Genomic DNA, 25163 nt, shown 5'->3' on the forward strand with positions numbered 1-25163 from the left:
AGAAAACTATTAGTATGTTAACAGTGTATTCAAGCTGTTTTTTTATATTTTGTAAGATGTATATGTATTATATATAAGTCCACACTTCAAGTATACTATAAAATTCTAATTATGGGTATATATTGCTAAAGGAAATTGTTATTTTTTTTCTGTGTTCTGTGAAGACATTATACAGTATGACATTTAATTTTACCCATTAATCAGAAATTGTAAGTACAAATCAACTGTCCCTTACATCCTGGTGGATTAAACATCTGTACTAACTTTGCATTCTGACTCTGTTTACTACAGGACATTTTTAGGTATGCAACACATACAGTATTACACCCATCTGAATCAGAAAAAGGCTTATTCCTGATATTGGCTGTGACAACCCTTAGCCTCTGAAAGGTTCATAGACATGGGGTGCAAGACAGACTACACTCTGGACACCAGTAAATTGCAGGGCACACACATACACATCAACAAAGCACAGACACTAATTGACCTAATTAAGTCAGCATGTTTTTGCTAGGAGAAATACAGCACCTGGTAAAAGAAGAACATGCAAACTCCACAAAGAAGGAGGAATCTTCATTTACACTATTGTAAAGGTAGTAGGAGATGTACTGACAATACATTGTGAGTGCAGTATACTTTTCTCTCTGCATACAACTTCTCACATATATTCTGAATCCATCATTTCCTATTTTTAATTATATGCAAAAATACCATTAAAAATATCATACGTGTAGATGTTTTGATGGCATCTGAGCCACAGTGCATTCAATTTCGCTTTCTTTATCAAACTATTATGTCTTTTGTCTGGAACTATACGCATGCTGCACAGTGTTGATTTGTTTGATGTGTACACTTTAAGCTTAAAATGCAATAGAGGTGTTAAAATAAAACATGCAGTGCCTTGTCCATAACCTATTCATGAAGTGAAAATGTATATATAAATATATGTATACTGTTAATTTAAACTTAAAGTAACTATTTTAATATTTTTACAATAAAATTGATTACTGGGGTTAGCCAGTTATGCTACACTTCTATGCTCAGTAAAAATTAACTCTGTGTTTGTCAGTCTGGGTAAATTGTTAAGTTCATCATCTGTACCACAGGTGTGAGGGGATGTTGTTTTTAAATAGGGGTTGCCTACCTGTGTAGGCAGGTTGCTAGAGTATGAATCTCAACAGGGAGCCATGTTTCATTACACTTCTGCTAATGTTAAGTTTTCTCTCTAATTCCACACTGTCTCTATAGCTATGGATGTCCTTTACTTTTGAACCCTTAAAACCTTTTTATCTTAAAACCTCCTGACCCAATGTGGATAATTGTTTATGTTGCTGATTTATTTTGCATTCTCACCAGAATATTATTATTAATTAGATTACAAAGTAAGAAAGAAGATGCCACTATCAATTTGAGTATCAAATTTAGCAGGTTTAATAATAAAGGATGATAGTTATGAAGAGCATTATGGTAGTCTCCTTGCTCTTTCTTGTTCTTGTTTCTTTTCCAACCTTTGTCTTTGCAACATCTGAAGAAATGTTTAACACCATCACGTTGCCCTCTGGAATTTCACTTGACTGAACCCAGTAAATAAAACCACTTTAAAATCTACACAGTTCACTAGGTTTCTTGTCAGGCGTTTTGGGGATATGTAATGTGTTTGTATTTTTATTGTATTGGTATAGGGTTGCTAATATTATTTTCAGCAAATATTGGTAAAATGTGTAATATACTAATAGGCTTCTACTGTATGCATTTGTCAGTGAATGTTTTTGAAAAATGTAGTAATAAGGATTACACTAGCTTTGTAAAATGTACTTAGAAGTTTGTAAGAAGACACTTCCTTGCTGTCACTGATCAATAGTGAAAAAGTGGAAAGACTGCAAGTAAATGAAACGAGTTAAAATTCCTCTTTCAATTTTATTTTATGTACTTTCCATTATTAGATTACCTCCTAACTAAAAAAATGTTAAAGGTGATATCTAAAAATAAGACTTAGTGGATTAGTGGATTTGACCCACTTTGCCTAGCTTAATTGAACCTTGCTTCCAAATTGCAGCTATCAACTCTGATCTTATCAGATCTCAGAAAGCAAGCAAACCTGAACCTAGTCAGCAGTCAGGTTGGAGACATGAAGGAAAATTAGACTGCTGCTTGATATCGATTTATTGGACCAGTTCATGGCTCTCTTCCCACTGGAGCAGAAACCCTTCAACAATGCACAAATGCAGTGCCCTCCAAAAGCATCTGGACAAAAAGTTTAAACTGGGAATTTCACTATGAACTCTCAAACTATTTTTTCTTATGAAAAATGAAGACTGATTAGTACAATTCCTATTTCAGTTTTTTGGTCAAATTACAATTTCAATTAAATGAGCTAACAAATATTGTATAAAGGGCTAGTGAAAGTCATACTTTAGAGTTTAGTGTTAACTCATCTGACTGAAGGGATGGCAGCCCTGAAAATAAGGTCAGAGCTGTCACTATCCCTCTCAGTTACAAGGAATGAACCACGAAAGGTGCTGCAAAGGTGAAGATGCACAGGAGGGAGATATGCTAGAAAAGATGTGTGTTGAGTTGTGGACAGCAGGCTAATATTTATAGTTAATATATACAGAGCAGTAAAAGATTACAATTTGACCTCTCCTCAAACTTTGTTTAACAACACTATTTAAGTAGTTTATTAATTACGATGGAAAATGCTGACATACATAAAGGTAAAGTGTGTTTGGTGTTAACTTGCCTGGTTGAGGAAATGACAGCTCTGTCCATAATAAGAGCTCTAACAACTCCCAAACAGTATTAAAAGAGCCTCAAAACACTGATGCACTGGAACAGAATTCAGCAAATAAGCGGCAGTACATCCACTTAAACGTAGATCACTTTGTTATGCTGTGGTGACTAGAAAAGAATAACCTGAGACTAATAAATCATTTTGTACTTCATTGCAATGCCGGCAGGTCAGCACCCTAAAGTGAAAAGTTTGCCTTTTGTACAGAGAAAAAAATATTACAAAAGCCCCATTCTGTAAGACAGGAAAATGATTTTTTTTTCCTTCTGCTATGCACTATGTATGAGATAACACCTTTCTTGTCATCACTACTACATTTTACTAATGGAAATAGCTGAAATAGGTGAAAATATCATTGCAAAAGTAAAATGTTGCCAAAATATATATAATCCGTTCCAGGTGGAAATGGCATCTGCATGCCTGAAATATTAAAAGGAAGAAAGGAATTATTGCTTGTTGAGATTTGCTGTCGATTGAATGGATAAAGATGAATTTTTCATGAAAACCTGAAACACTGACCCACTGACAATATCTCTGAAGTCAGTGACCAGTGGTGCTGCTATGGTGACAGCAAATTGGAGATTATGGAAATGGGGAAAGAAAAACAGAAAGAAAATAGCCTTAATTCATAGGTATATTGGGTCTCAACCAGAAACCTAGAACAATTGGAAGGTGGGGGGTGTGAGCGGGGGAAGCTTAAATAACAGAAAAGTGATGGGGGGGGGAGTGGTACAGATGCAGCCATTCAAAATGAGCGGTACAGACACGTACCGCAGGTAATTGGCTGCGGTGTCGCGTATCATGACGTAAGATGACGCGGGGTACCACGGTACATGATTGGTTGACCGACAGGGGCACTCGTGGTCCGTTGGTCTGTCGTAGAAAGACTTACTGTACAGTAAACGTCTTTACTGTGCCCGATGTAGATATTGAATTTTACCACTGAAGGGAAATCTTTGTAGCTGAGCATAAAAAGAATAGGAGCATACTGTAACGAGTGTGAAGGCCATAAACTATGTTAATTTTGGAACATAAACATACAGTATATAGCTGGTCTTGGTACTTGGAAAAAAATACACACCAGTATTCCATTTCTCTCTAAACATTTTAAGCTTCGAAGTCTTTAACTAACGTGATACCGGAGTCAACAAGCATACTTTTAGAATTTGATTAAAAGGGAATATAATATGGAATCGCGTATCTAAAGAATTTAATAATGGTATGATTATATTCATGTACTGCGACATGAATATAAAAAATGACTTAGAATCGATCATGTTGCGATATTTTGAAATATAAAAGTCAATTGATTGTCCATAATATCGCTATTCTATTTTTTCGAAGAAATGTTTGTTAAAAGAAAAGTCCAGCACCAGCTGGATTCAAACACACAACCTGCCAGTTGTTAGTCAGGCACGTAGACCAGTAGGCTACAGGGGAACTCGCATGAACAGGGAGGTGAAACAGCCCTACACAGCCCTGTCGCAGTACATGAATATAATCATACCATTATTAAATTCTTTAGATATGCGATTCCATATTTTATTGGCAGAAAAGCTTAAAACTACCACTTTTTCACACACTATTTCACATGCTAGTTAAATACTTCGATGCTTAAAATCGTTAGGGAGAAATGGAATACCGGTGTGTATTTTTCCTTTAAAGTACCGATTCCTGGAATCTGACTGGCTGACACCCTTCTGAAGTGGTTCCATCAAATCTGGTATACGGAAAAGAAAGCGTTGATAAATACAAGTGTCTTTTAATACACTCTTTGTTGTGCTCTTGAGGATCCTTGTGATATTTTGAGCTCTAGTTGAATGATAAGTGTCGCATTTTAAATCATTTTCATAGTTAGAAATTATGAAACGCCCTGTTAAAAGCAAGGAAGTTTTTATGCCCGTTGAAGTAAAACAAAATGCCTGACAAAGTATGGCTTGGACAGATTCCAAGTGCTTGTACAAATGTGCTAAAGAAATTATACTTTGAGTATACAGCTTGTCCAAAGTCATGCATTATTAATACTATTAGTAATATCTTCGGTAAAGGCTTTGATGCATAAATATTTCTGATAAAGGTAGGTTGTGTACTTTTGTCCAAATGAGCAATCTTGCTTTCATAAAATATACCAATATTTTAATGACTGATGATTAACATGCTGTAATACACAGTTCAAAATTAAAGGCTCAAATGCTGTACATGAGAGGTTAAGCTCCCCCTGGCGGTTTTACAAGGTGAAGCCAGATAGTTTCCGGCAGAGCGTCAAATGACGTGCGATTAACCACGTGACACTGCGTGATACCGCGTGATACCACGACATGCCCACCGGGGTATGCCGCGAAATACCTCACCCATTTTGAATGGCTGCATCTGTAGCAATCGTTCCAGATTCCAGGCAGGGTTTAGAACATCAGGAGAACTGGTAAAAAAGAGTATACAGCATGGCACGTGTAGGGACCTGGTTGTTTTTCATGGAGAAGTTGAGATTGAAGAGTTAATTGTTCAAAAAGAGGTGATAAAGTGACTTGTATCCTGTTTTAAACGATGTAATTTGAGGTTGAATCCAGGAGTTAGATAAGTCTAAAGAGATGATGATGCACAGAACTGTCAAAAGTAGGGTCCAGCAGGGCTTAGTGTAAAAGATGTTTGTCTCAGACAAAACTTAAATGCTGAATGTGAAGAATGACATGGATTGAGTTGTGGCAAGCGGGCAGCCATTTATATGCAATTGTGCAGAAGTGCAAGTACAATGTTATCTCCTCCTGAAACTTCATTTAACAATGCTATTAATTCTAAAACTGTAACTTAAATATGATGAGATAATTGCTACTGGGACTCTTGACAGGTACTCCTTTTCCTGTACATTGTGAGAACCCTATAGCATCTCAACCACTAACTTTCATTTAGCAGTACTCTTTTAATTGACAGAAATGAGGGGGGTCTCCATCAGGTTATCAAGTGAATGCCCCCCCCAACCAGTATTTCAGGTGGGTAAATAACAGCCTTTCACAACACCTCAATAGATCACTCAGGTCAGCTCTGTCTCCCTAAAAGCCTGCTTTGGTTTGCCAATGCTCATTTCTCTTAATCCAAGTCCATCTGAATGGTCTCTCAGCTTGATTATGGACTATTATTTTCTGACACTCGAGGATCAATAACTGATATTTCCTGAAGTTCAACTCATGTGCTTCCTCTATCCTCTCTTCCAGGGGCATTTTCAATTACATGGGGGGTACCTGCTTTGTACCTCTAGTGCAAAGGATGATGTCTGGCCTAAATTTCATGGTGGCTATTTCCTCTAGAAACCTGAGGTGCCTTTTAAGGTCTGCCCACATTTCCCAGTCTCTTGCTGTTGTGATGATCCCCTTGGCCTTTGCCATCTTTACCACAACCTCTCCTGACCTGACAAAGTGGGTTAAACAAGGTCCATGGGTAAGATGTTTTAGATTTTTCTTTGCCATCTAGTCAAGTTGTTAACTGTGTCAGTATTTGGTCATGTTGCCACCTGAATCTTCTATCTGACAGACCTTCTTGACAGGAGGACAGCACGTGCTCCAGACTAGCTCACCTTCCACACAGTGCACAATTAGGGCTCTCTACCTCCTCATGTGTGGAGCTTTCTTTAAGGTACAGTAGTTCTGCTTCCATGCCACTTTCAACAGCTTCCAGAGTCTGTGCCTGAGCCTCTTGCAGGCTTTATAAACCTTGTACCTTAAACCTTTGCCCAAGCTTGTGCTTATCATGCTCTAGCCCTTTTCAGGAAATCGTTCATCTCCCATCAGGTAGGTTCTGTCACTTCAAATAGAATGGTGGGTTCATCTGGCTTAATAAGTTTGGCCATTTCCTTTAGATCTTCCTCAAGTCTATGGTCACTGTGGTCTCTATACACATATTCTTCCACCTCTTCCTTTGTAGCCTCCAGCATTCCAAACCTTTTACTCCCCCCAAATTTATATATATTGAAAGGATATCTTATAACTTAAAGCTCTTCCTCACCTTCATCCATTCTCTTCTACAGTGTATCTATACTGTGGTACTCAGCTCAGTGCAAGGTCTAGGTCAAAGTATATTATTATTAATAAAGCCAATTCAGTTCTGCCTTTTTTGGTTAATTAAACAAATTGATACTGTTGAATCTCTGTTTTTAGTGAGCAAAGGTATTCGAACAATTGACTGACATTTGTCACTTGTTGACCAGTTTTTTGTTTTTTGATAATGTTTAATGAGAAAGCAATAAATATCAGGTCAACCTGTTTTTGTTTTTTATTTTTGTTGTCTATGATCTTCATTGTTTTCTCTGAAAGTGAAAATATTAAAATAAAATGTAATTCTAAAGCTGAACAAAATAAAACAATATATAAATATCAATCAGCTATATGATTGGGTTGGGCAAGAAAATATCTGCAGTTGATAACAGAAAACGTGTGAGCTATCAAGGAATAACTTACAGTGAAGGTATCAAAATATAGTCTGCAAAAGACTGAGACAGCAGAATTATTAAAGCTGCAAACTGCAATAACTAAAGTTCACATCAGTACTAATAAGCCAGAGTTTGTTTCCATTTTATGACAAGATAACCATGATAAACCAAAGTTTAACCTGTAGAAAGAAAGGATCTGCAGATGCTCTAAAAAACACCACCTCATCTTTGAAGAGGACTGGAATAATGTCATCACTATGCATGACTGTCTCTGCAATTAACCAGCTCATGCATCTTTTTTTAATTATGATCAAGTAAAGGTCTATTCCATGCTGAAAAAAGAAGAAAGGAAACACAACGTTTTGGCTGTGGAGCTTTCTTCGGGTGTGAGCAGCTACCTATTTGAACTTTTTTCATCATGTAACTAATGATATAAGCAGCAGAAAGAATTCTGAAGTTTACAAAAATAGTCTGCTATGTACTGTAGAAGAATGTCCAGATTTAAATCAAATTGAACTTGCCTTTTACATGCTGAAGTAAAAAAAAAGATGAAAGAACTAAGCAACAAAATTAAGCAACAACTCAAAGTTGTTAAATGAATACACAAAGGCCTTGATGAGCTCAAGTGGTTGCAGACATCAACAAGTTCTTACCTCACGGCTGTCGTAACCAAATGATGAACAGTATTTGTATTTTAAATCGATGCTTACTTACAGTAGATTGACGCTTTTCATTTATGTTTCTGTTTTTTTTATACAACTTAATTTATCATTATTATTTAATAACATTATGATTTTAACCAAAGTGTATACAAATTTTCTGTTTTAATTATACAACTTAATTTATCATTATTATTTAATAACATTATGATTTTAACCAAAGTGTATACAAATAATTATATACATTTCCAGATGGGAAATACTCTAAGAAATAAAAGCTCAAACAGCTCAAACAAAACCTCATGTCTCATGAGATTTTATAATGGAACACTTGCACTGAAAAGTATAAAAAAGTATTTGAAAACTATCAATAACGCATCAGTGAGCATGTCTCATGGCAATACCCTTGAGAGTCCAAGGTGAGATACTCATAGGTGTCAAAAATGTCCTGCATGCTAATATAGTCTACAAATAAAGAAAGAGAACAATTTAAGTAAAATTCAAAGACAACAAAGATTTTATTAAGTTATTTCAGAAAAGGTTTATCAATGTAAGACTAAATATTTCAATAATGCATCATTATTTTGCATTATGTTATTTATATTGAACAATTTTGAGGCTTTATTGAAAATACTACATTGAAACCCTTCTTTAAAATGAATCCTCAAAACAGGCTTTTAAACCAAAGTAAAGTGTAAGTTCTTTTTCTGTGTATTTATCCAAGATGATAGCTTAAACTCAATCTGTATGCCAGAGATTTTCCAGTGCTATTGATTTTCTTGAAGAATTAAATATAGGATTTCATAAATTTAACAAAATAGCTTTAAGAAAAATCCAATTATCCCTTACAAGCTGCTGTAAAACTCATTAAAATCCGGCAATTTACTTCAGTCACTCTGACTATGCAAGCAAAAGCCTTTTGTGCAGTGTTAAAGACTAATACAAAAATCCAGGCCTTACAAAAAATCTTAGTGTTAAACCAATATGCTTTTTGTGTTAAGCTTGGAATCTTTGAAGCTGAGACAAGATGTAACAAACCTCCTACCTTTAATTGAAGGGCATCTTGGAAAAAAAATGAAAACCCATTAGCAATTTCTTTTGGAAGTTTTTGTGGACAGTTATTTAATGGAAAAATCAATGAGAAAACGCATAAGTAAAATGAAGCCTGTGCTTTTGATGAGGCTTTTGATGAGCAGATTGTATCTTTTATGAGGTGTGTGCCTATATAGGGATTGCACATCATGAATACAGTATTCTGTATTGTTTTTCTTATAAACATGCTAGCCTACAATATTATACTTAGTAGAAGGCTGCTTCAGTGCTACTTAAAGTGTTAAATATAAATAGATGAATACACTTGGATTATTATTTAAAATGTTAAAACAATACCATTAAGCCTTAAATGCACCTCATGATATTATGTTTAGGAGGTTAAACCTCAGCTATACTTAATTCAGCTGGTGAAGCATTTTCACACTTCTCTGCTTAATCTGCTGTGCAATGAGACTACTGGTTTATAATGGCACCTAGGTGGGTTCTGCACATCAGTGCTGGTGAAGTGAGTAAAGTGATGGGTAAAGTGATTCGGGATCCAATAAGATTAAAAGTTCTATATACATTCAATGAATTATTATAATAATTATTATGTTTCATGCTAACTTTTGTTATGACTCCTAAAATACACCATCTAGCCTCCCACAAACAAAGCAGCATAAACAAAAGTGTTATATTCTCTGTGCCCCCTTTTTAGTTAATGACTTTTGCATGTCCACAAGGATTCATATAAAGGATATGTGTTATTACTCCAGAGAAATTGTAAGCCATCATCATCAGCCATCCATGTGTAGTGGAAAGATGGAAGCTAAAGCGAGTTTAAGGAACTGGAATTAGAGTTATACTTGATGGTCACCTTTTGTTTTAAACTTTTACCTTTGTCGATGTTGTGAATTGTGTGCATATTAGAGTTTTTCTTCAATCATTTTCTCATGGGAATGTGTGTGAGGCTCTGTGTGGAGGACTGTTGTCTACTGCAAGGACATAAGATTCGCTTCTGTCTTTTTTATTTTTAATAAAAGAAAGTTGTATTGCTTTCTTATCTCTTTTTTGACTGCCAGAAAAATATCAGTTGCAAAATATTATTTTGTATTTAAAAATAAATGGAAAAGGTAGTGTGTGTAAGTAGTGACTTTTAAAAGCAATTTTTTTCAGACTATATTAATTCACTCTTTATTGTTTCCTAAACATATCAGAAGATATACCTTCTAGAAATAAATTTGTATTAGTTTGATAAATATTAGATGTAATTAATGTAGCTAGCTTCCATAGGCTATAAACAAAAGTGAATGTAAATAATGGATGTGGTCCTAAGCACCTGCATTAGTGAACAGTGAAGAAATAAGATAGGAAGACCCTGAAGCCTATCACAATGAGTTTCTTATACTCATATAAACCCTTTCACAAAAATAAAACTTGGATTAAATACATTTTTAATCTGTATATATATATGGTATTTACTATTCATTACATTCTAAAAGAACTGTGAGATATTCTATGTCAGTACAGAGTGGTGTTACCAAAGAATGTGGAGTTACTACTGTATGTGGGTGGAGAAATAATCAGCACAAAAGTACATTTTCCATAATATAAATGTGATACCATGTAATCATGAAACAAAAATCTAACAAAAAACAAAAGATTCTTTAAAAGTAGTCTGCAATTTGTAACACATGTACTACAAATGTAGAATCACCCAGCAGTTTGAAGAGAGAGGATTTGCAATTATTTCCTTGCTCACACTCCAAAATGTTGCCATAAGAAGTGTCTTTATCATATAAATTGACCCATTGCCGTTTTTTGAGAATGGACAACAGGGGAAAATTATGTGACACCATATATACTGATGGAAAAAAGAAACACCACAATCCTCCACACTCTGGCCCACACATCTGCGTGGAACAGGCTGAAGAGTGACTCATCTGTGAAGAGCATCTGATGCCACTGTTGACGAGTCCATCACAGCCTCTATCTGGCCCAAACCAGTCAGGTGCTACGTCTAGGAGGTTTGAGCAGAGGGACTCTGACAGATCACCTTGATCAAATCCAGCAACATGGAGCCTCACTGTCCTGTCACTAATGCGGGCATTGTGTCTGCCGGCAGCTTCAGCAGCAGTATGGGCAGCAGATCTGAAACAATATCTCAAATGGACCAGTCTGATGTGTCGGTCCTGCTCTGCTGTGGTCACTTGAGCTTGGACGGTCATCTGTCCGGCTGCTCTGCTGATACCTTCTCTACAGTCGGGACACAGTGGAGTGGCTTAATCCATAGTGTCTGGAAACGCTGGCACATGACATGCCTGCCTGCAGCATACCACTGGCCCTCTACCTTCTTCTGGTGACTTTCGAGGCATTATGGAATGCACAGAAAATTGACTAAGTGTGGCCTTTTAATTACAGTGACCTAGGCTTTGAATTATGGGCTTATTAAAGGTGACCTGATCAGGCATTGTTCCACCTGGATCTCGCTGGGTAAAAGTGCACCTAACAAGCTTTCGTGTGATTGGCAAGTTGCAGTGCCTCACTGCACAAGCTGTATTGCTGGTCAGAGGGTTTAAAAGAAATTGACAACTTTTTGTGAAAGTACATAAGCTATAACTACAGTATTCTCATTCCAGAAAATGTTGCGTTTCTTTTTTCCATCAGTATATAAAAAAGGCAGACAGACTAGTTTTCTTCAGAAATATAGCCTCTTTAAGATAGACTATTTTAACACTTGTCAAAAGTGTTTTAAAAATCTTCCTTACTTGTTGGTTTGGCAACATCAGTTTAGTTAACTGTAATATTTTGGGATAAATTATAGGCTCACTACACACCACTTTCTCAGAAGTAAAAAATAAAAAATATCATTTTAATGGCCCCCGTTCATTATATGATCAGGAAAAATGCCATTCTGAATAACATTTTGAGGTTATAATAAAAAGAGCTGGATTTTAATGATGAATTTTGAGATTTTTCAATTTAAAGCTTAAAAATTTTAAGAAATACTGTTAGTGTACAGTACATCGTACAGTAAAACAAATTGTTTTCACTTCTGCTGTACTCTATAATTTTGTATGTCAATATACTGGATACTATGGGCTACATCAAAAATAAAAATAAATATATATATCAGTTCTTTAGTTATTCAACAGAACTACACTGATCTCCTGAGAAAAGCTTTAAGATGCCTGTCTAGTTCACTGGATCTGTCCATGATCAGGCTTAACAAACAATAAAAAATATTATGTAAGCTAAGAAAAAAATAGCAACAACTAAAAATGTCAAAGTTTTTTTAAAAAAAATCACAAATCAAGAAAGAACAATGTAGAATGAAAAAAAACATTTTGTAAAAGTGAAACTTTGCATTGAATGGCATTGATAAACTGATTGTCTCCATTAGTTATTTAAAACAGACAGTACATTATAACAGCAATACAAAAAATTATTTAAAAAATGAAAATAATACATGTTATTCTCATTTTCTTCTGCTTTAGGCTGCATGAATACAATTGCTAGGACCTATTGCTTCACTACACGAAAGGTCAGACCTGTTTTGTTTAAGTATTGTCCATTTAAATATGTTTTTCTATAAGCTAGTAAAGTCACATGGTAAATGTTTTTTAATTTATTTTCTTGGTATCTGTGTGTTTTAGCCTCAGAGAATGTTAAGACCCTCCAACCTCGTTAAGATGGTACAGTAGATGCATTTACAGGCACTGATGTTCTGAATATTTCTGTCAGCTCATCAAGCTTGTGAAAAGAAGAGAGAATACATATAATATTATAAAGCATGTTACAATTATTTCATGTCATGTTACAATTAGGCATGCATAATTGCCTTCACAAGAAACAAGCATTTGCCATTTAGGGAAAAATTGTCTAATAAAACATCCAAGAAAATCATTAGACCTGATTAGGAAGAAGACATTAAATCCAACACTTCTAAAGTCAAAACATTTCAATCCATTTTCATTTCTGGTCCCAAAAGAAACAAAGCACTTCACACAGAGTGATGAGTACTTCACTCATGTGGGTGGTTGGCATGCTTCATGTTTCACCATAGTATCAGAAGACGGCACAAATCAGTAGAAAACAAAACCAAACAATCATGAAGCTGCTGAAAAACAGTGTGAAACTTTCCAAAAATTAGTGGATGAACATGACTTAATCCCAGACAGAATTTATAATGCTGATGAAACATATCTTTTTTAGATTTGTCCACCTGCATCTTTCCTGACAGGTGTAAATGAGACTTGTGCAGCAGGATTTAATACTGATCAGGTGACAGTTCTTATTTTTACCAATGAGTCACACAGATTTAGTCCTTTAGAGGCTGGAAAATATACACGACCTAGAGCACTCAAGGGCAATATGCATTTAGCTGTGCATTATATGGCACAATCAAATGCTTGAATGGATAAAAATCTTTATTGGCTTCATCATTTCTTTCTGTCTTCACTAAAAAATAAAGTGTATAAAAGAGGAATTACAGAGAACATCAACTTTATTGTAGTGCTCAATAATTACAAATATCTCCACTCCAAACCTGAAGAGAAACTCTTGCCTGTTATAGTTTTCACAGTGTTTTAACATATATTGTATTTTCCTTAATTCAGAGGTTCTCAAATTTTTCGATGATGGAACCCTTTTTCTGTCGAAGCTAATGTCGCGGTTCCCCAGCAACCTTTTTTCTTACTTTTCAGGATTAGCCATGGCTGCAAAAAGCATTCTAGGACTATTATTCAGAGGCAACTTACCCAATTATTAAGGAAGAAGCTATCGATTGCTTTTGTTTTAATCGTAAGCATTGTATGAGCCCGGTGAGTTTATTTCAGTCATTTATTAATCACATGAGGCTAGCAGCCATATCACCCTTCAACTCACAACTGGCAACCCACTGAAGCTAAGCAGGGCTTAGCCTGGTTGGGAGACCTCCTGAGAAAACCTGTGGTTGCTGCTGGAAGAGGTGTTAGTGGGACCAGCAGGGGGTGCCCACCCTGTGGTCTGTGTGGTTCCTAATGCCCCAGTATAGTGGCGGGGACACTATACTGTAGTGGGCGCTGTCTTTCAGATGAGACATTAAACCGATGTCCTGACTCTCAGAGGTCATTAAAGATCCCCAGACATTTCTCGAGAGCAGTAGGCGGTTATCCCAATGTCTGGGCCAAACTTCCCTCCTCAGCCCTTACCGTGGCCTCCAAATTGTCCCCATTTAATGATTGGCTTGCACTTGCCTTGCAATGACGTGGTGTTCTGTCAAGGGTGTATCCTGCCTTGCGCTTGTTGCTTGCCGGGTATGCTCTGGCTTCACCGCGACCTTTACCAGGAAAAGTGGAAGTGAAAATGGATGGATTAATCACATGATAACTTGTCTACAATTAGCACCCCTAAAGTTCAATAAAGCTTAATTACTGAAATACTCATTGATAATAAAAGAATCAAAGTTCTAACCACCAGTTTGGCCAAATTAAGAGAAAACCAAAAGAGTTTTTTACAACAATTTTTTACATTGTTAACAAAGGAAAAAAACTAATAGATTTATAGAACCAGACAACACTTTCTGTGGTCTAACCGGGCGCAAATAGGAAAAGTTGGTAGAAAAATGACTAAGTAAAACACAGTGAGACAACAAAACAGTGAGGCAGACACAGAACAATCTCAGTGTGATGAGCAAGTTTGCCTTTTACTTCTACAATTTTATTTTATATTTGGAGATATGGATGTGAGATGCAGTCTCATGTTCAACTCTGCATCCAATCTGTTGCGATACTTCGTTTTTGTGGACATGTATGACGAAAATCTGGTTTTACACAGATAGGCGGTCACAAATGGGATAAGAACAGAAAGAGCTTTCTCTGATAATACTGGATATTCGTTTTTGGTGCTGCACCAAAACTCTGCCAAATGCACTTCATTAAAAGCTGTTTGTAAGGAAGAGTCTGCAATCAGGTAAATGAACTTCTCATGTTCTTGTGACGTGAAGTCTCAAAGTTTTTTATTGTTTTTCATGTTTCCTTTTTTTTGTTTTCCTCTTGCAGTGGTAGTAATTTCTAAGCGATTCTTCTAACTTCTACTTCTATTTTCTCTCATTGAGAGAGTTTTTGAGATGTGCTGGATGGCAAAATGGCAAACGTTTTTATCTCCAAACAAGATAGAAGAGCAGATGGAAGAGGAAATTTCATCCGACACCATTGACGTACCCTCAGGTTCTAGCAGCGAAAGCACAGAAAATTTAAAGACGACATTTCAGAAAATATGCTTAATTTTTCTGACTTCTTGGAGCCATGCAAAGCCATCATAACTCACATTTTTTATTGATAGCAAGTTTTTATTTTTCTTGTAGCCTATGTGAGAGCTCACGGAACCCCGGAGGACATTCCGCAAAACCCTTTGAGAACCACTGCCTTAATTAAACCATTGGTCGCAGAATTCTAAAACATGAAGGATATCTACAGGAGTTCATGAAGCAACATGTAAATAATGAAGACATTATGTAACATTTATCATGCAATATTGTACAATAAAGGATGTCCTTGTGAGTGCTGCACTTGTGCAGAATATTCTGAAATGGAAAAAAAATATTATTGTTTTGTGAATAGTGCTGAAAATTGTGTAGGATATTTGTAGAATAATTTTCAACTGAAAGGGAATTTGAAGGTTTTATTGTGCAGCACAAGGAAAATGCAATGGCAAAATGATAAACCTGCTTAAGAATGTGACTACCCATACCCAGTAACAAAATTGGTAATGATGACATTGACAGGTGAGTTAATGTCGATGTACTGTGGAATTTGAGGTTTCCTGCTTGCTTACCGATGAGCTCTGAAAAAAAAAACAGAAGACAGAAGACAAAATTCAAAGAATAAAAATGCTAGCATCATTTTATTCTTTACTTCACACACTACCAACTGTGAAACATGCAGAATTTACTTTCACAAAGATAACTGGAGTTTTTGTGCAGACATTTTCAAGTTATTCCAAATGATTCTACAGCTTAAGCTAGTACCTGTGAACTAACACCTTCGTCCTTGGATGTTCTGCACACTGATCATCCAGAAATGTTTCCAGATGCAGTCAGGCAGTAGAGTATAGTTGCTGCAATATACTGCAAAGCTGCCATCCAATACTGAATCAATCTACTCAGGATCTACTGTGCACAGTGAGTGTTAAATAATATTATTTTTTTACAATATGTGCTCAGTTAGATTATTCAATGTAGTTCTGTTTGATCCTAGTAATCTGTCTATTTCCATCATCCAGTAGCCAAGTGGTTTTCATTGCAATGCTTTTCATTTCAATGCTTTTCTTTTCAATGCTTCTCATTGCAATTACAATTTTATTTCATTGAAGTGTAGTGCTGGTGCCCTGGGTTCAATTCCTGAGGAGTATCTTCTCCTCATGTTTGCATGAGTTTTCTCTGCTCCCACAGCCTAAAGACATACTGATAGCTTTGGCTTCTGGGAAAACAGGCCCTGGACTGAGGGTGTGCATGTTTGTGTAAACATGTGCCCTGCGATGGACTTGCGTCCTGTCAAGATGAAAGAATAAATATCAATGATACTTAAAAAAAAAATGCATATGATTCTGTAAGGGGTAAATTCCTTGATAATGTAATATTAATGTAATATAAATGGTGTTAATCATATCAGTTCAGTTTACTGGAGCTGTACTCCAATGATGGACTGGTCGCACCCTGTAACACCTTTCGGTCTGACAGTGAGCCTCTGCCAAACCACTCTGTAATATGACACGTGAGCATGTTCTCAATAGAGCACCTGTAAAATGCAGTAAGGATAGTTGATAGACCATTTTTTTTCCAACTGTCTGAGGAAGTAAAAGCCCTGTTGTGCCTACTTTGTAGCTTCACTTACATGCTGGGACAACGTTAAATCACTAGTAATGAAGATACCCAGGAACTTGAAGCTGCTAATTATCTCTAAACTACCCCTTTGATGTGAATAAGGATGTTGTCCATGCACTGCTTTCTAAAATCAATTACCACCTCTTAGATTTTGCTGACATTGAGGGAGAGATTATTTTCGAGGCACCACTCCAACAGGTTCCTGACCTCATCCCTGTAGGCTGTCTCATCATTACTGGTGATTTGGCCAATAATGGTAGTATCATTGGCATATTTGTAGATGGAGTTGGAGCTGTGTCTGGCCACAAAATCGTGGGTAAAACAAGGATAACAGCAAGGGCTAAGTGCGCAGCCCTGAGGGACACTTATATTAATGATTGGCATTGAAGAAAGCTTTCCATCAACCCTCATAGATTGTGGTCTGCCAGTCAGGAAATCTACAATCGAGCTGCATACTGTAGATAAGTCCTGATGCCCAAGTCATTAAGCTTCCTAACTAGTTTGGTTGGAGCTGTAGTATTAAAAGTGGAGCTGTAATCAATTAATAGCATTCTGACGTATGTGCCTTTATCATCCAAATGAGCCAGGGCAGTGTGAAGAGCCAATGAAATGGCATCATCAGTGGACCTGTTTTGCCGGTATTCAAACTGCAGGGGGTCTAAGCACTCAGGTACCATTGTGTTAATGTACCTCATGACCAGCCTTTCAAAGCATTTCTTTACAGTAGACGTGCGCATTACTGTAACCATTAAAACACGTTGCAGTATTTTTCTTTGGCACTGGTATATTAGTAGTTTCCTTAATACACACGGGAACAGAAGATAGTAAAAGTGAAAGATTAAAAATATCCATAAAAACAGTGGCCAACTGGTCTGCACATGACATAAGGACCCATCCAGGAATGCTGTCCAGGCTGTTTGACTTTTGTATGTTCATCTGTGGCCGGGAACACTGGTGCCGGCAGTTCTGTAATTATCTTCTCAAACCGAACATAACATTCAACTCATCTGGGAGAGAGAAGTCAGTATAGGTGGATGTAACACTGCTTATTTTAGCTTTATGGTCTGTTATTGTCTGAATACTCCACCACATTTGGCAAGCATCAGAAGAGGCGGTTTGTACAGTATATCTAGTTTGTTACGATATTGCCTTTTAGCGTTCCCGATAACTCTCAACATGTCAAACTTTGCCTTCCTATAAATGTCCAGATTACCAGATTTAAAGGACTTTGATCGTGCCCACAGCTTATTATTAATTTCATTATTAAACCATGGTTTCTCGTTAGAAAAACATTCTCCACTTCAGCTTCTGCTTGTAAGCCTGCAGGAAAAGCACTAACAGATGATCTGCCTGTCCGAAGTGCAGGTGAGGGATAGAGCGGTAGGTATCTTTGATAGTCGTATAGGAGTGGTCAAGAGTATTTGCACCTCTTGTTGTGCAAGTAATATTTTGAAAGAACTTTGTGCAGGTTGGCCTGATTAAAGTCTCCCGCAACAATAGATACAGCATAAGGGTAAGCAGTTGTTTATCACAAGACATATAGTACAATACTGCCAGTTTTCTTACCAGATAAACTAGACCTATCTACAGTATATTAGACAGAGAATACAGCAATCCTTGATGTCCTTCTGATGGCTAAACCTTCCCCTTAGCTCATTCATCTTGTTCTCCATGGATTATACATTGGCCAATGAACACCTGGGAGTAGGGTCTGGGAGCCATAGCATTTCATTCTTTCTTGACGTCCTTCTTCGTCTACCGTGCTTCTGTGTCAGCCGTGTTCGCTGGCTCTGCGCTGAGCCAGGTCGGAGGTCCGTATTCAGAGGCAACAAAGACAGTTGATTTATATTCAAACAGGATATATCCGTGTTTAAGTCAATGATTCTCGATCCACTGTTCACAAACACTTGCCGATCATAAATAATTGCTGAAAAGGCAGACTAGATACAAAAACCCACAACACAAAACAGACAAACTCACACAGAAGAGGAGCAACATGCAACACATCGCCACTCTCTGCCACCATGTTGAAAAAATGGGAGGTGAAAAATGAGAGGTGAAAATTATAAAATGGGAAGTGAAAAGGCTTGTCATAGAAAATAAACTGAATGCTATGGTACTCAACACCTCTACTTCAACATTGTATAGCATAACCCCAGTGTCAGTCATTATTACACAAAAGTGTGGAAAACATTTTCCACACTAAAACTGAGAAAGTCATCACAACAAAGATCATTAAAGATTAGAATAACCAAAACATATTTCAAGGAAATCAATTAGACTTTTGAGCAGTACACGATGAATATTCAACAGTGTTAAAGTCTGACAGAAAGTAACATCTAGGATGCTAGATTAAGAAAATTACTGTTTCTTCAAAAGATTCTGTATGAGTACTTTTGACCTTTACATCTAAAACAGCACTATAAATTCCAACAGTAATCATTATAGTGTAATGATAGATAGGAAATAGAAAAGAAAGGACCATATGGTTAGTTTTTGACCAAATTCTCAAAAATCATCCCTATAATAGTGCTGTTCCACAGAGTAATCATTAAATTTATTCAGCCTGACCTTTGTAAGGTGTCACTCAGCACTTTTACAATGGTTAACCCAACACTGATGTCAGAGGTGATGATTTCCAGACAATCGAGGCAATTCAGTTTGCTGAACAATTGGGATTTACATCCACAAGGCAGTAAAGAACAATTTCATTTTCAGAATATTTTTTCTTGACATTCAAGTCTTTCTTTTTAATACATTTACTAAATGTATTTAATTATATATTACATAAAATATATAATATAGCATATACTTTTTCTTCAGGGAATACTGTAGTTGTTATGGACATTCATAAAAACATACAGTGCTGTGAAAACGTATTTGCCCCCTTCCTGATTTTCCTCTATTATTGAAAATTTGTGACACTGAATGTTTTCAGGTCTTCAACCAAAATCTAATATTAGATAAAGGGAACCTGAGTAAACAAATAACTCTTTTTCTTTTTACTTATTTCATTTATTTAATGAACAACGTTATCCAACATCAACTGGCACTGTGTGAACAAGAATTGTTAAATCAACCCAATTAAAGAGATAATTTAGAGCCAGCTGATTGAACACAGCAGGGCTTGATTACAGCTAGCCCTGCTCAATATAAACCTCACTTATTTTGACCCTTACCATCAAAGTCAAGTTGCCAGCACACAGATTCAACAAGCACATTATGCCACAATCAAAGATATTCCTGAAGAGATCAGAAAAAAAAGTTGTTGATATTTATCAGTCTGGAAAAGTTACAAAGCCATTTTCTAGGGCCCTGGGACTCCACTGAACCAAAGTGAGAGCCATATTCTCCAAATGGAGAACACTTGGAACAGTAGTGAATCTTCCCAGGAGCGGCCGACCTGCCAAAATTTCTCCAAGGGCGCAGCGTAAAATAATCCAGGAAGTCGTAAAGGGTCCTTAAAAAACATCCAAAGAACGCAGGCTCTTGCCTCAGCTAAGGTCCGTGTTCATGACTCCACAAACAGAAATAGACTGGGCAAAAATGGACTTCGTGGGAGAGTAGCAAGGCAGAAACCACTGCTAACCAAGAAGAACATAAATGCTCATTTCTTTTTTGCCAAAAAGCACCTGGATGATCCTCAAGCCTTTTCGGAGAATGTTCTATGGACAGATGAGTCAAAAAGGGAACTTTTTGGACGACATGGGTCCCATTATGTCTGGCGTAAAGAAAACACAGCATTCCACAGTAAGAACATCATACCCACAGCCAAACATGGTAGTGGTAGTGTAATGGTGTGGGATTGCTTTGCTACCTCAGGACCTGGGCGACTTGCCATAATTGAAGAAACCATGAATTCCGCTCTGTAACAGAAAATTCTTAAGAAGAATGTCCGGTCATCTATCCGTGAGCTGAAACTGAAATGTAGTCCAGCTGTTCTGTCCTCTGTGTAGTTTATGCGTGGTTTTTACGCATCTTCTCCAGTCCTGGCTGTCCCAAACAATGTGGTTCCCTAATGCTCTACCCCTACATTAATTTCCCCACATGCAATGTCAGGTAGGGGTGGAGAAGATTGTACCGGAGTCTTGTCTGAGTCCTCTCTTGTGTTCAACCTCCCTAAAACCTCCTTCTATCGAAGGTCCAGCATTCTCCCTTGACTGAGGCTTTTAAAGCCTTCTTAACAATGGCTCTTTACTCTTCCCCTAGGGGTGTAATAGCTTCCCTGTGATGCTTTGGGTTTGGGAAGAGCCAACTGGCCAAGGCTTATTCAGGAAATGGCTGTACACAGTTGGCAGGGTGTAACAAGGCATGGTATCCCTTGGTCATCATTAAAACACAATTTGATTGGATAACTATGGAACTCTGATCTCACTGATCAGGATAGGCCATTTATGTCAAGAATGATGCAAGATCAGTGTACTCTGGTGCTAATGAAGAAGCTAAGAGCTTCGGTATAAGTTCTCTACTCTCAAATTGCTGACATCCAAGAACATTACTGGACACAGATAAGGAACAATAGGTACAACAGCCCATACTACATTTTGATTGAACACATTGAGGGGGTAAGAGATCAGATCCAAACAGTAATGCCCATTGTGAAAAAAAAAATGAAACAGCAAAGGAAGAACAAAGTGTTATTTAGTTGTTGCATAGTCACTGAAAAACAGTTAACTAAAGAATTATCTGATGCACTTTAGTTGATGGGATTAAATAATTTGTCTGGCTAATTTTATTTGCTGAAGTCAGGTCCATTAGGATTGCAACTCCGCATCCATAACCCAGTAAAACAATTTTTTTTTGTCAAAGAGTCACTGAAAAAAAGTTACTAAAGAAGTCTTAGATGCACTTTAGACGATGAGATGAAATAATTGTTCTGGCTCAATTTCTTTGCTTAAGTCAGTCCCCCTGTAGAGCTCATCAGTTTGATCACCAGCTTGATTCAAACAAACATTTAAACAAAGCATTTAAATAATTTATTTTAATAAGAGCACTATCATATCAATGATTTTTACCAGCTGAGTTAATTAACAAGTGGAAGTTAACTTGTTAATTAACAGTGAAAAGTAAAAAGAAATAAATACTTTAGGTATCATTTACTTAAAAATTGAATTCCAGTATGGAATGGCACAGCACTCCATTATAAAAAATTGATAAACGTTATCAATTTAACAATGTTTCAAGGCTGGCAGTACAACATCAGTACCCTTGTTAGAATTCATGTTTCAAAGCTTTCAGTATTATCATCTCTTGAGACCTTAGTTGTCAACAATCTGTGTAATATAAATGCACAATTAAATGTTTCACTTAAAGATAGTATTTTTGTATAGATGGTTTTAAATGACTATTTCAATTGCATCTTTCAATTGCATCTCTTTGAAAATAAAATTAACCTAACACTGTCATCTCTTTTCTGTTAACATATCCCATGTTTCATATACTGTACTTTCAGCACGAGAAATTTCAAAGTCACAGGTTATAGTAAAATCTATTTCATCTTAGTCGTGTGTACAGTATAAAGAATTCCTCTCTCAGATGTTGCTAGATACATTACTTATTTCTGGGGGATTGGGCTTGGGACATTATAAACTGAGTCTAGGTCTGAAATACAAGGCATTAATCCAAAACAGGATTTATTCATAATCAAATCAAATTATTACCTAATTTTACCAAGGTCTTAAATGTATTCTGCTTATACCATTTGATCTGAAAGTTAAGCTCTGCTTTAATCATCTTTGTAATATTCATACAATTGCTTGTAGAGGATTGTGATTAAGTTTCATGAGCTTTTTAAATAGATTGAAAAATACAACAAAAAATTAAACAGCAAAACAAATAAATGCGATTTACAATGTACACAATTGTGGTGTTAAGTAAAAAATACCTAATTACTATTTTGCATTTTTTCTCAATTGTACTTAAGCAATAATAAATTCTTCCTTGATTGTGAATACCGTAGTTTATCGTGCCCTTAAGAATTCTTAAATACTTCAAAAAGATGCATGGGGGACCCTCATTTACCACTGCAGTGCAGCATCTTCTTGGGTGAGCTGTGGTAGCTATTACAGTATGTGTCAGCAGTCTCGGAGCTGATCAGGTAACAAGGTGGCAATGCCCCTGTCCAGTGTCTTTACCTGCTGTGTTAGCAAGGCTGGGATTTGACAGTGCTGAAGAGGGATATGTCCAAAGAAAACCAGGCTGCTGATGTCAGTGGTATTAATAAACCAGTAGGTGGAACTCTTCCCTTCCCTTTGACCCCGACATTCCAAACAGTTGCCCAAGAATGAGGACAGGGCAGTGTTGTAGGAGTTGTGCATAAGAGGAGGAATGTCAATCCTTGTGTCCACTTTCCATTTGCATAATCCTGATTCCTTACATTCTCCCTTAAAACAACTGGTAAAACTCTTTTGTATATCTGATCTACAATGTAGTGGTGTTCCTGAAGCATAGTAGTTATTACTGTACATGCTGCTCAGGTAGTAATGTATTCCTTATGTAAAGCACTTTGGGATCCTATGAGAAAAATAGCACTGTATAAATGCAATTATTATTAGAGTCTTAGTTTTGTCCCCTTCCGTATGGGTTGTCATAACATTTTAAATTGTTAAAGCAGAGAATAAAGCTTTCATTCACTTCACAGTGACCACTTTGAACATTTTTTGTGTGTGAATACTCCCAACATACACTAAAGCAGTGTATGTCATGGCTAGACTGTTAAAGAATGTCCCTGAGGAAACTTTGGAATTTGAAAATAATCAGTACTCCCGACAGTGGCTACTATGTTTTATGCAGCCAAGAGCTCTTGCTCAATTCAATGCACAACAGAATAGATTTTAAAAAGTTGTTCCCGAATGTCCTTGCTGTCCTCCTTGCTCCTGACCTATGCTGTGCTCTGCATTAATGAACACAAATTGATAGGTCTTAAATTCCAGCCACCAAAATAAGGCAGTGGAGGATTACATGAAGGACACATAATGATCAACAGTTTCCACATCGTACAAATTACAAATACATAAAAATTCTCCTTTGCTCAATCTAGCCAACATCAATGTTATCTCTCAGTTTAAGTGATGAAGACATTTCTGGCATGCTGCGTGGTGAGCTGTTTGCTGTGGAGGAACTGGGTTATTTGCTTCGGTAATCAGTTTGGATTTTACCTTTCTATCTGTATAGTCTTTGGGATTCTTGTACATGAAAGTTCATACATAAAGGCCCAATTAATTAATGTAAGTATTCCTATTAAACTTGCCACAAAAAGGGTCGTCATTACAATCTTAGGGCTATAGCATCATCTACAGCTATACAGTATATCTCCCTTACGTGTTTTTTCCCTACAACAAGTTTGGGGGAAGAAAATCAAAACAATACTAGATGCTAATATAAATTATATATATATAATATAAGTTAACTTTATAGATAGTTATAAACTATTACTAAGTTAAAGTATAACATTTAAAAAAAATAAAATATAGAAAGTCAGTTTATTTCTTTACAGTTACTTGATCAGATGGATATCTGATTAATAAATATTTAGTCCAGTCTTATTTCATCATTATGGCAATGTCCAGATCATGACGATTCATGATTCTAACTGATATAATAGCACAACACCCATCTCTCACCCTTCACCTTAAGTGAAATATACATTTTTGGATGCATCTGACCAGGCCACGAGGAGCTCACCAGCGAACACAAACCACAATTCATGATTTTAGTCATGTTATACTCATGTTATACTGTTTTTATTTGTGCTTTGAGGATGCAGTGTCTCCTCGGCTTATTTTTTTAGCCACATTAAACCAAATGCATTTTTTTTCCGCTACATTAAAACAACCCTCATATATCTGAAATATAAATGTTTTTACATACAGTGAATTATTTGATTCAATGTATTCTTTATGTGCTTTTGTAGTTATGGTAATAATTCAAAGTCTTCCTTAAAATAATTCTTAACAGCAACTCTGTCAGCATATTGCTAATAACCACTATATCACCAAAATGTTAAACTAGTATCTAAAAGTCACAACCTGAGTAAAATATACTGAGTTGCATACTTTATATACACTATTCTGTATAATACAGAAAACGGGAATGCTGGTTTTCTTGTTGTTTCTGTTCTCATAACCCTCAATAGATGAACCTCAATTACTCTTTTGTCAATTTGAATTTCTCAAAATCGTTACTAACTCTTTCACTTGCAATCATTATGAAGGGGGAAATTGTGGGGCACAATTTGTATTGTTATTGTTTATTATGATGTCTGGGAGATATCTTTGTGTTTAAAATTGCAATCAAAAGCATGTTACAGATACCCTATTGGATAAGGACATATCCACATTCTTCTTATTAATGTACTATATACAAAAGTAAGTAAAAAAATGGGTTAAACATGAGTTTTCA

This window comes from Lepisosteus oculatus, chromosome 6, assembly GCF_040954835.1.
Source record: "Lepisosteus oculatus isolate fLepOcu1 chromosome 6, fLepOcu1.hap2, whole genome shotgun sequence".
NCBI lineage: Eukaryota > Metazoa > Chordata > Actinopteri > Semionotiformes > Lepisosteidae > Lepisosteus > Lepisosteus oculatus.